Here is a 12,175-nt window from a genome sequence, read left to right as displayed (position 1 = left end):
ATACATTTTGTTAAATACATCTCCATGATAAAAATATAATTGTTTTAAAATTATAAGAATGAAGTTTACAGAGTTATTTCTCTGATACATATTCAGAGTTGATCTTTGATATTTAAATAACAAAAGTGTATTTGAACTATCAGACCAAGTTATAAGAGATACTGAGGATTCTATATCTGAGAAAAAGAAATGTATGGACTGAGAAAGACAATTTAAAAACATTATTACAACTTAACATCTCGAGTTAAACACAGCTGTAAAGCTTGAGAGATTGTAGAATTCAATCCAGCAGTAATTACATTAGTTAAAGGAAGTTAAGCGAAATTTCATTCAGGTCACAGACTTTATGCAAATTGAGTGATGGAATTGAATGCAAGTATGGATTTAAAGCTCCTGGCCAAATATTGAATTTAAAGCACTAAGCATACCAACATGAATGTCACACGATCACTCTGTATATATAGGGCCCTTGGGCTCTGGCCATTAAGTGACCACATTGTTATCACAAATTGTCAATCTCACTTTCCCTGAAATTAAGTACAGAAATTACAAAACATATTAACCCACAATCAAAAAATTATTTTGAGCTGAAGTTCTGGAGAAAAGTTTTTAAAATTATTGGGGCAGTTGAGTATATTTGTTTTTTAATATATTTATGATACTTTATAGACTCATGTATTAAAGGATCTGAGCATAGATTAAAATACATCAGGAATTCTGGAGTTATACTTTCTTATTTATATTTTTAAAAGATTTATTTATTTTAAAGTCACAGTAACAGAGAAAGACGGAGAACCAGAGAGAGAGAGAGAGAGAGAGATCTTCCATCTGCTGGTTAATTTCCTAGATGGCCACAACACCAGAGTTGGGCCAGGGTGACACTGGGAGCTACATCCAGGTCTCCCATGTGGGTGGCAGGGGCCAAAGTACTTGGATTATATTCCACTATTTTTCCTAGGCCATTAGCAGGAAGCTAGATTGGAAGTGGGGCAGCCAAGAATCAAACCAAAGCCCATATAGAACAAATAATACACTTATGTTGCAGGCTGCAGATTTACCAGCTAGACTACAATGCTGACTCCTGTAATTGTGCTTTTAAACTAAAAACATACCTGCAAATTTGATTAGATTTGTAGAAATGTAAAATGGAGATGCATTTTCTTCATATCTTTACCATGTTTGCAAGACTGTTATAAACCCAAGGACTGGTTTATTTTGCCTGGGCTTTGATTTTGAGTTGTCGGGAAAATTTTTAAATGCTTTAACAATATCAACCATATTAAAATTGTACCTACAGTCTAAATATTTTAGAAAATGTAATTTTCTAAATTTGCAAATGAGACTAATTGTTTCTAGTAATTTAGTCTACTCAGCTTTAGTTAATTGGACATCCATAAGTCCATCAAAAATTATTTATTAGCTTATATAAATAGCAGAACAAGGGGCCAGCACTGTGGCAAGGTGGGTTAAGCCTCTACGTGTGGAACTGGCATCCCATATGGGCACCAGTTCTAGTCCAGGCTACTCCTCTTCCAATCCAGTCCTGGAAGTTTTAGCCAGAACCATTAGACAAGGGAAAGAAATCAAAGGGATATAAAGTGGGAAGGAGGAACTCAAAAAATCCTTATTTGTAAATGAAATGTTTGTATAAATAGGGGATTTAAAAGATTCCAGTGAGAGACTATTGGAACTCATAGAACAGTTTGGTAAAGTGGCTGGATGTAAAATCAGCATACAAAAACCAACAGCCTTTGTATACCCAGACAATGCCATGGCTGAAAAAAAGCTTCTAAGATCAATCCCATTCACAATAGCTACAAAAAAGTGCATACCTTGGAATAAATGTAATCAAGGACATCAAAGATCTCTGTGATGAAAATTATAAAATATTAAAGAAAAAAATAAAAGAATCTGCATAAAAGGGAAAAATCTTCTATGTTCATGGATTGGAAGACCAATATTATTAAAATGTCTATAATACTGAAAGCAATTTACAGATTCAATGCAATATCAATCAAAATACCAAGAACATTCTTCAAAATTCATATGGAAACACGGGAGACCCCAAATATCTAAAGTAATATTATACAACAAAACAAAGCCAGAGGCATCACAATATCAGATTTCCAGAAATACAGGGCTGTAATAATCAAAACAGCCTGGTACTGACACAAAAACAGACGTGTAGACCAATGGAACAGAATAGAAACTCCAAAAATAAGTTCACGCATCTGAAACCAATTTATCTTTGACAAAAGAGCTAAAATCAATCCCTGCAGTAAGGACAGTCCTTTAAAAAAATGGTGCTGGGAAAACTAGATCTCCATGTGCAGAAGTATGAAACTAGACCCCTTCCTTACACCCTACACAAAAATCCACTGAAAGTGGATCAAAGATCTATGTCCTGATACCATCAAATTATTAGAAAACATAGGAGAAACCCTGCAAGACATTGGCATAGGCAAAGAGCTCTGGGAAAAGACCCCAGAAGCACAGACAATCAAAGCCAAAATTCAAAAATTGGGATTCCATCAAATTGAAAAGCTTCTACACTGCCAAGGAACACTCAGGAAAGTAAAGAGGCAACCAACAGAATGAGAGAAATTATTTGCAAACTATGTATCTGATAAAGGTTTAATATCCTGAATATATCAAGAGTGCAAAAAATTCAACAACAACAAAACAAAAAATCCAGTTAAGAAATGAGCAAAGAGCTTGAACAGGTAGTTTTCAAGAAGAAATCCAAATAGCCAACAGACACATAAAACATGATCAGGATCCTAGCCATCAGGGAAATGCAAAGCAAAACCACAATGAGGTTTCCTCTCTCCTCTGTTAGAATGACTCTCATACAGAAATCAACAAACAACAAATGCTGGCAGGGATGTGGAGGAAAAGGTATCCTAATCCACTATTGGTGAGAATGTAAAGTGGTACAGCTAGTGTTGAAGACAGTGTGGAGATACTTCAGAAATCTGAATATTGATTTACCATATGACCCCACCATCCTACTCATGGGAATTTATCCAAAGGAAGTGAAATCAGCATATGAAAGTGTTTATCTGTACCCCCATGTTTATTGCAGTTCAATTCACATTGGCTAAGATATGGAATCAACCTAAATGCCTGTCAACTGAACACCGAATAAAGAAATTATGGAATATGTATACCCTGGAGTATTATACAGCAGTAAAAAAATTGAAAGCCTATGATTTGCAATAAAATGGATGGAACTGTAAAACATTATACATAGTGAAATAAGCCAGTCCCAAAAGAAGAAATACCATATGTTCTCCCTCATCTGTAGTAACAAATAGAGCACCACAAAGGTTATCTATAGAAGTGACATTGGCACTTTGAAATGCGATGACTTTGAAAAGTGCTTGTCTTGACTGTTGAGAAACATTTTTTCATACTATTTATTGAACTCAGTTAGTGAAGGATAATCTCATGTTTATAAAGTTAATTGAAAATAGATCTTAGTAAAAAATAAGAATGGGAATAAGAGAGGTAGGAGGAAAAAGCGTGGGAGTGCACATTGAGGGAGGGAAGGAAGGGAAGAATCACTATGTTCCTAAATTTGTATATATGAAATGCATGAAGTTTTTATACCTTAAATAAAAGCTTTCTGTGAAAAATGAAACAAATTAAAATCTTTGATTATTCTAGTAGTGTATAACTGAATAGAATTCAATCAGTACATAAGAAGTTTCCAGATTTCCACACCTGAGTGTTAATTCTTTAAAGGAGAAAGTTTTCAGGAAAGCAAGGAAGAATGCTGAGACTGTTATGAAAAAGCAACCTTGAAATCACTTTTTATGGATGGAATGAAAACACAGAATGGGTTTTGCATATAACCTCTAATCTGTGATTTGTATGTATGCTAGAAAAAAAAGAAAAGTTGTCACACTTGTGTCATTTCCTGACTTCCTTGTCTAACATTCTGAATCATGGACATTTCAAGCTTTTAAAGTTCTCTTTGCTATGACATAACCCAAGGACATCACTGCCTTTAACTTTTGCATTTGTGTATTTGTTCTGGCAGGTGATCAAGGCTATAAGAAATAAATAAACACATAATCATGCTGACTCATCTGTCCTTACAGCTCAGACCATTAATCTCAAATGGGTCCTTAATCAACAAGAAGTATTTTAGACTTTCTCGTTTCTTTTTAAACTTCAAATTTTTGCTGTCACTTGATACTTTGCTCTGTTTCACTAAGAAAAGTAAGGCAATCAGAGGAACTCTGCAGACTTCCTCTACCCAAGGACTTCCCTCTAAATACTTGTACTCTCCATGTTGATCTTCCAATCGGCCTTTATCCAAAGCTAATTCCTGCATTTGTGGGTCAGAAACCACCCTGTTTTACTCAAAGCATCACTCCTGTAATTCTCTCACTCTCCTTCAGAGCCTCAGTTTCTTGCTGTCTGCCTGGACAATGCCATCAGTTAAAACATTACAATCGCTATCACTTTTTAAACTTGCTCTCAACAACACCATAGCTGTAAGCTACTTTGCCCCTTTTTCAGTAGTGACTTGTTTGTCCTGATGTCATCAATCTCTCTTCTTCCACTCTCAAACTCACTCCAATTTTGCTTTTGTAGTAATCACCCATTCACCAAGTGTGCTCTTGGTCAGAGATGATGTAGAACTCACCTGTCTTCTTCAGATTTTAAACAACCTTCGTACTCTAGCTCAACATGAAAACTGTCAGGGTCAGCATCACTGAGAGCTGTTCCTTGGTCATCAGGAATCACACTTGAATGAAGGGGAGTCAGAAACATCTGGTAATTAACATTACCTCTACCCTCTCTCAGGAGTGTCAACTAAATTCTTGGGTGTATAAAATACCATGACTCCCTTACTCCTTGAGTAACTATTTTAGAGCTTTGTAAAATGCTGTTTCTCAGAGTTTTCTGGTAGGATTAAGCTTCAGTTGTCATTTTTGGATAATAATAAATATTCATAGGTTGCCTTTCCAATCCACTGATGATATATCCTGTAATTCTTTCATAAGCCTCTTACTCTCAAATTCTCAATTAGGTTCTGCAGCTAGGGAACCAAAGCTAAGTCACCAGTGACTTCCACATCACTAAACTGAATGGTCAATTCTGTTTTCTTCTTATTGTTCCTTCAGTAGGATCTGACTCACTTGTGCACACCCTTTTCCTGGAAAGATTTTCTTACTCTTAATTCTAATTAACTCTCAATTACTGTTAATTCTAGCTTAACATATCTTAGTTTTTTTTCTGAATCACTCCTTCTCAATCTCTTTCTTAAGTCTGTTACTTATCCACACTTCTACGTTTGGGGTGCTGCATGTCAGTCAGTCCTTGCTTTCTTCTTTCAGCGACTATCCAGATTAAATAGACTACCTCTATGCCAATGATTAAACAAAATCATATCTCCATCACATTGTCCTCTTCTGAATTTCGAATACACACGTGTAACAAGTACTTAACATTTTCACTTTGATATCCAATGGTCATCTCAACATATGTGAAATGAAAGTTTTCTCCCCGTTCCCACAAACCTGAATCATTCACAGTATTCTCTATTTTATATCATAAAAATACCATCCTACTTGTTAGGGCCAGAAGACTATAGATATGTATGATATATATACACACACACATATATATGTATATATATAACATATTATATATGTATCTTTATGAAGACATAGATATATGCATATAAATATATGTATATGCTATATCATACAGATGTATTTATCTAAATATATCTATTATATATATATCTGTATATGTATATATCCAAGTATTCATATAGATACATATATAATTGATATACATATATAGATACATATATAATATACATCACATAGCTACATATATCATATATTTTTAAAGATGTATATTTATTTATTTGAAAAACAGAGTTGAGAGATAGAAACAGATCTTCCATCTGCCGGTTATCTCCCCAAATGGCCACAATGGGTGCAACAGGGCCAGGCTGAAGCCAGGAGCCAGGAACTCCACCCAGGTTGTCCATGTAGATGTCAGAGGACCAAGAATTTGGGCCATCTTCTGCTGATTTCCCAGGCACATTAGCAGGTACCTGGATTGGAAGTGGAGCATTTGGGACTGGAAATGGTACTCACATAGGATGCTGGTTTAATAAGTTATGGCTTAACTCATTGTGCCACAATGCTGGCCTCTTGGATTTATTCTTGGCTTATATCTTTTTCAATTCTTGACTTGAGCTTAAAAATATATATTCAAAATTTCTTACCCCTTCTTCACGCATTCTGATCAAAGCCATCTTCCTTTCTTAGCTGGTTTGCTTCGCTAGATTCTTAACAAGTCTCTGGGCTTCTACTCTTGCTTTTCTATCATCCATTCCCAACATAGAAAGAGGAAAGATATTTTAAAAATACTTATCATTCCATTTTACTGGTGTATTGAAAACTGTACATAATGGTTTATTTTATGGGTTAACTGGACTGGGCTAAGGGGTGCCCAGATCACTAATAACACATTATTCCCAGATTTACTTGGGTCTTTCCAGCAGAGATTAGCACTTGAAATCACTAGGCTGAGTAAGGAAGATCTGTCCTCACTAGTGTGGATGGATGTCATCCAATGCAGTAAGGGCCTGAATACAGCAAAGCAGGTGAAAGAAGGAGGCACCTGTTGTTTGCCCTCAGCCATCACTCATCCTGGTTCTTGGGTCTTTGTGCTTGAACAGACACTTGCACCACTGTCTCCCCTGGCCAACATTCAGGCCTTTTTGTATGCACTGAATTACACCACCAGCTGTCCTGCTTCTCCAGCTTGAAGACATCTGATTATGGGACATCTCAGCCTTCAATATCCCGTGAGCTAGATCCCTCACTAAACAGATAATTTACTGCTTCTGTTTCCCAGAAGAACACTGAGTAATAAACCAGGCCTAGGCTCTACATCCTCTACTGTGAATGCCTGAGGTGCTTCCTGCCCAACATTGCTTACCACATCTCATGCTAGTGCTCCCACATCCTATCTCTGCTCCAAGTACTCTGACTTCATATCTATTCTTGGGTACAGTCGGCATATTCTTACCTCTCAGTATGTGGCAACTCCCTCCTCTTGCCTGAAATAATCTAGCTAAGGCCTAAACCCTTCACCAGGATGCAGTTTGACTTTGCTCAGACTTTGAGAAAATAGGATATATCTTCTCAATATATCCTACCCCATCTGCTTTTCATCTGACGTGTACCTCCTCTCCTCTGCCACCACATTTTTATTTATTTACTGTTTATTGTCCATATAATAAATTCTATATATTCTTGCTCAGAATGTTAGAGACTCTTGACTATTTTGTTTATTGACTTTACTGAAAGTGTTGAATGAATAAATAAATGAATCTTTTGGGAATAAAAGACTGAATAATTCAACAGTTTTTTTCAAATGTCTCAGGGTATTTACTTTTATGCAGGTTTTTCTTTCAAGAGTTCATTAATCAATTATCAAGTGTGAGTGTCTGTGTGTGTGCTTATTGCATATAAGGTATATATCCTTTCTCTACCTCTTAAGCAAAATTTCAAAACCTAAATAAAAAGTATCTGTGTTCACATATGAACTGTCAATACCTCTCAGCTTTTGGAGTAAAGCTATGAATTACGTAGGTACAAAGTCAGGAACATTCTCTATTAAATAAATAGATTGCTTCCCAAAAAGGTCTAGATTGATTTGATATATTATAGTAATTTGTAGTCTGACTCAATGTGTTTCACTAATTTCTAACAAACAAATCATTCAGGAAGAATATCCTATAGAGTAAAAAGTAATTAGAAGTGTCAAATGGGACTATAAAGGATAAATTCCTTTTCACATAATTTCACATAACCAGGTGAAAATTCATTAGGCAGAAATGTTTAATAAATGATTCTAATAATACCACAGGAGGTTCTTTGAGGATCAGCTAGGAAAAAGCAACTACACTTGGCCAATCCACAAGAAACAAACTATTGTGGTTTAATACACAAAAAATTAGTTCAACTTCTTGTGGAATTCAAAGATTAAAAGATCAGAATGATCACTAACTGAAAATTTGGCTTAATTGCTCAATTTATAGACAAAAAGAAGAAATGTAAAGAGATTCATTGACTTATCTCAAGTGAAACAATGCAAACTTGCTTGATTTATGACAACCTATTACTATAAATTTATAGTTCAAGTATTTTTCTATTATTCCTTGAAGAGATTAAATATCTTTTTTGAGGATAGTCATTTAAATCTGTGCAAAACAGAATGGTGGTTGATACACTATATTGTATCAATATGCAGATAGTAAATGTTGGTTGAGGGGCTATCTAAAAAATGTGTGTTTTTAATGTAACATTCAAACAATAATCACAGTAATTCATCACCACATTAACAGAACAAAAGGAAAAAAGGCAAATGATTATCTCAATAAATGCAGAAAAAATATTTCAAAAACTCAATTATGATTAAAATCTCTACAAGCTAAGAAAACAGATTTCTCAGTTTTACAAAGAATATCAATAAATACTCATACAGATAGAATCATACTTAATTATGACATATTGAATAATTTTACTTTCATTTCAGGAAAAGGGCAAGGAGTTCACTTTATTCAATATTAGAAAGATTTTCTTTTCTAACCAATTCACTAAGGCAATGAAACAAACAAATGGTAAAAGACTGACCAGGTCAAGCGTTGGTGAGGACAAAATAATTGCCAAGTAGTATATGTGACTAATGGGAGAACAAATAGTTCAACCTCTGTAGGAAGCAATTCGGAAGTTTCTTTTAAAGGTACAAATGCTTATGTCCTGTCAGCCATCAATTCTACTTATAAGTAGAGAAGAGAAATAAAAAAAATTCACAAGAAAATGTAAACACAGTTTCCTTGGAGTTTTTATTTATAATACTTCAAATCTTGAAATAAATGATATCAACATGGGGATGTATAAAAAATTAATGACTTTATACTCAAATGGCCTATTTTAATTGAACTCTAAAAGGAAGTACTAAATTGGGATAATACAAGTCCAAACAATGGTTCCCTCAGTTTGGAGGGAGATTTACTAAAAGGAAGCAAGGAATATGAGAAAACGTTTTTGGGTGATATAAATATTCTATATTTTAATTTGAATGAGGGTTACATGAATATATATACCTTTACCAAAACTTATTGAACTCCACAAAATATCTGTGAATATTCTAAATGAAATACATATCCCAATAAAATAAATATAAGAAAAAGGAAAGAATGGAAGGAAATAAATTAATGAACCTGTACATAATGTGCAGTTTTTATGTTTTTTTCACTGAATAAAGGAATGAATTGGAATAGTAATATAAAAGATAAATACCAATGTATTTGCTATTTCGTTGTTGCTAATGTTATTTAGTTAACATACCTGTTGTTGATATTGTTATTGGATGCAAATTCATTATTTTTATACATTGTAGAAAACACCAGGAGAAGACAAAAAAATTGATGATACATGAGAGGGATTAGATCATGGCTGACTGATATGTTTTTACCTAGTGGGGGAGCAGGAAACCCAGTGCTTGATTGGAGTGGTGGTCTTAGATGGAGCTCCATAACCACATCACAGGAGACTTATTTGTGTGCAGATCATATGTGTGGGAATATATTACATTGAGATTTTGTGGAAATTCTTTTCTGTTTGCCTCTATCTTCTTACTATTTTTTCAATAATTTTATTTTATCTTCCTGGCTTCATTAAAATTCATTTGTTTCATTCTGAATCTTTGTAGTCTAATTAGCAGATATCTCCCCATTGAGTTTTTTCTATCTGTGGAATCCTGTTTATCTTCACTTTGAGAACTTTTTCATGTGTTTAATCTTAGGTATGGTCCATGCTTCATTTGTTGGATTCTTTCCTTAAGGGATGCCTGCTATCTTTATATTGAATTATCCTTTTTCAGTTTTCTCCCAATTTTTATCACCACTTTTTTTTGTCAGCACTTAATGTGATTATCTCAGGCCTTTTCCATAAAAATAACATCATCTTCATCAAGGTCTACCTCACTCATTGTTGATTCTGCTTTATAGCTTGTTTCTGTAATGGTGTTGACTTTTGTGCTCCGTACATGTCCTTAAGTATGCACATGTGTTTGTTGCTCACATGTGTGGAGTCAGCAGAGGGTCAGCCAGTTAGCGTCATTGATCTATGTTGTGCTTATTCACATGTGTGCAGAATTGGATATTCATAGATTTAGGTTGCTTTGACAGGTTCAAATCGACTCAGTTATGTTCCACTTGTCTGCTGACTTCCCACAGGCTAGCCTGGCATGGTTTCCTGGTGATGGTAGAAGCTCAAAGAACAGCAGAGGCATGAAGGACTCTTAATGTGTAGGCTCAGAACTGATTCGCTGATAATTACTTCTCAGTCATGATTGATAAATACCTTTTAGACAATTTGAGTCAGTGGTTGAGTCCAGAGTCAAAGGGTGGGCAAGGGAAGTCCCCTGCCCATGGAGCACAGGCATTGAAAACGTACATGGCAACATGGGATGCATATAACGAGAGGCAAAGTAACGCTGATGAAATCCACCATGTTTGGACTTGACTAAGGGCAAATCAGAGCCTTAGTATTTGACTTTCCCTCCTCCTTCCTCTGCCTATTCCTCAATCACTAACCAGGGCTCTAAGGACCTCTCTCTGTCTCCTTCCTCTTATGATCTTAATGGCATCTCCATTGAATAATATTGTATAATCAAGTCCACCAATCAAGGTTCTTTATCTACGAGAAAGTGAAATAAAAGAATTTAGGAAATCCTTTTCTTTTTGGCTACATCTGGCTTGTCTGACTATTCCCTTGTTATAGAGACTGAGAAATTCATCTTTAATCTCAAGGCTGACTATTGAATTCTTTGTTAAGGGATACACTGTGTGGAACCAGCACTGTGGTCCAGTGGGTTCAGCCACTGCCTGTGACACCAACATCCCTTATGAGCAACAATTCAAGTCTTGGCTGCTTGACTTCCAATTTGGCTCCCTGCAATGCACCTGGGAAAATTACAAAAGATGGTACAAGTGTTTGAGTCTGCCACCAGTTTGGGAGACTCCAGGTGGAGTTCTGGGCTCCTAACTGCCCTGCCCAGTCCCAGCCATAAGAAATCTCCCTCCCTCTTCTCTTCCCCCTCCATTACACTGATCCTCAAATAAATTAATTAGTTAAAAAGGCAAATAAATCTTGTACTTGGCTTTGGAAGTTTAAAGCTTCCAGTGAGTATGACTTAATGGAGAAAGAAAAATGCCATCAGTTAACTATGTAGAAAATACATCCCCATAATACTTTACTTCTAAACCTGGGTACAAATTTTATTTGAAGTAGCAGATCTTATTGTCTGATTTCACAGTTCATATCAAGGATAGTAACTTCACATCTCTGGGTTTTCATTTTCTTATCTATAATAGTGAAGGTATTAGAATTGATATGTATAAGCTTGAGAAAGTGGCTAACCTTTCTGGGTTTGCACTTAACTCACCTGTAAAGGAAAGACAATTAGAAATTCCTTCCATTTTTATAAAAATTCCAAACATATTCAAGACTCAAATTGTAATAATGGGATAATTGAACACTGTATAAATGGAAAGGTAGATACTTGGAGGCAAGGGGTTCTTTTCAATCCAGTTCAAATCTGACAGTGGGACTGCAATACCAGTTCTATTCAGGACAGAATTAATGTTTCCTTAAACAAAGGATACTAAGAATATTTGCTAAGGCAGAAATCAAGGACACATTATCTGTTGGCACTTAAATCTGTCAAGTTATTAAAAGCAAAATGAAAGATCATGTACATAGAGAGAACATCAACTAATAACATATAAAATAGCAATAAGGCGGCAAATAAAAAATGTATTTCTCAAGAGCTGCAATTTTGATAAGCCACCACCTGCAACACCAGTATCTCTTATGGGTGCTGGCTTATGTTCTAGATGCTCCACTGCCAATCCAACTCCCTGCTAATGGCCTGAGAAAGCAGTGTAAGATGGCCCAGGTGCTTGAGCCTTTGCCAACCTAATAGGAGACCCAAAAGAATCTCCCGGCTCCTGGCTTTGGCCTGGCCCAACCATGGTCCTTTTGGCTATTTGAGAAGTGAACCAGCAGATGGAAGACTCTCTCTCTCTCATTCTCTCTCTCTCTCTCTCTGTGTGTGTGTGTGTGAT

The 12,175-nt window shown here is 35.5% G+C and overlaps 1 pseudogene; it reads right to left on the bottom strand.

Annotated features, from left to right (window-relative positions):
• LOC100345864 (speckle-type POZ protein-like pseudogene) overlaps positions 1 to 4,785 on the bottom strand; it is a 145,526-nt pseudogene extending 140,741 nt beyond the window's left edge.
• Between the last annotated feature and the right edge of the window lie 7,390 nt (positions 4,786 to 12,175).

This window comes from Oryctolagus cuniculus, chromosome 8 (genome assembly GCF_051225735.1).
Source record: "Oryctolagus cuniculus isolate XC-2025 breed Fujian yellow rabbit chromosome 8, ASM5122573v1, whole genome shotgun sequence".
Taxonomy (NCBI): Eukaryota; Metazoa; Chordata; class Mammalia; order Lagomorpha; family Leporidae; genus Oryctolagus; species Oryctolagus cuniculus.
The sequence above is the reverse complement of the archived record's forward strand: the minus strand, read 5'-3'. Positions and strand labels throughout refer to the sequence as shown.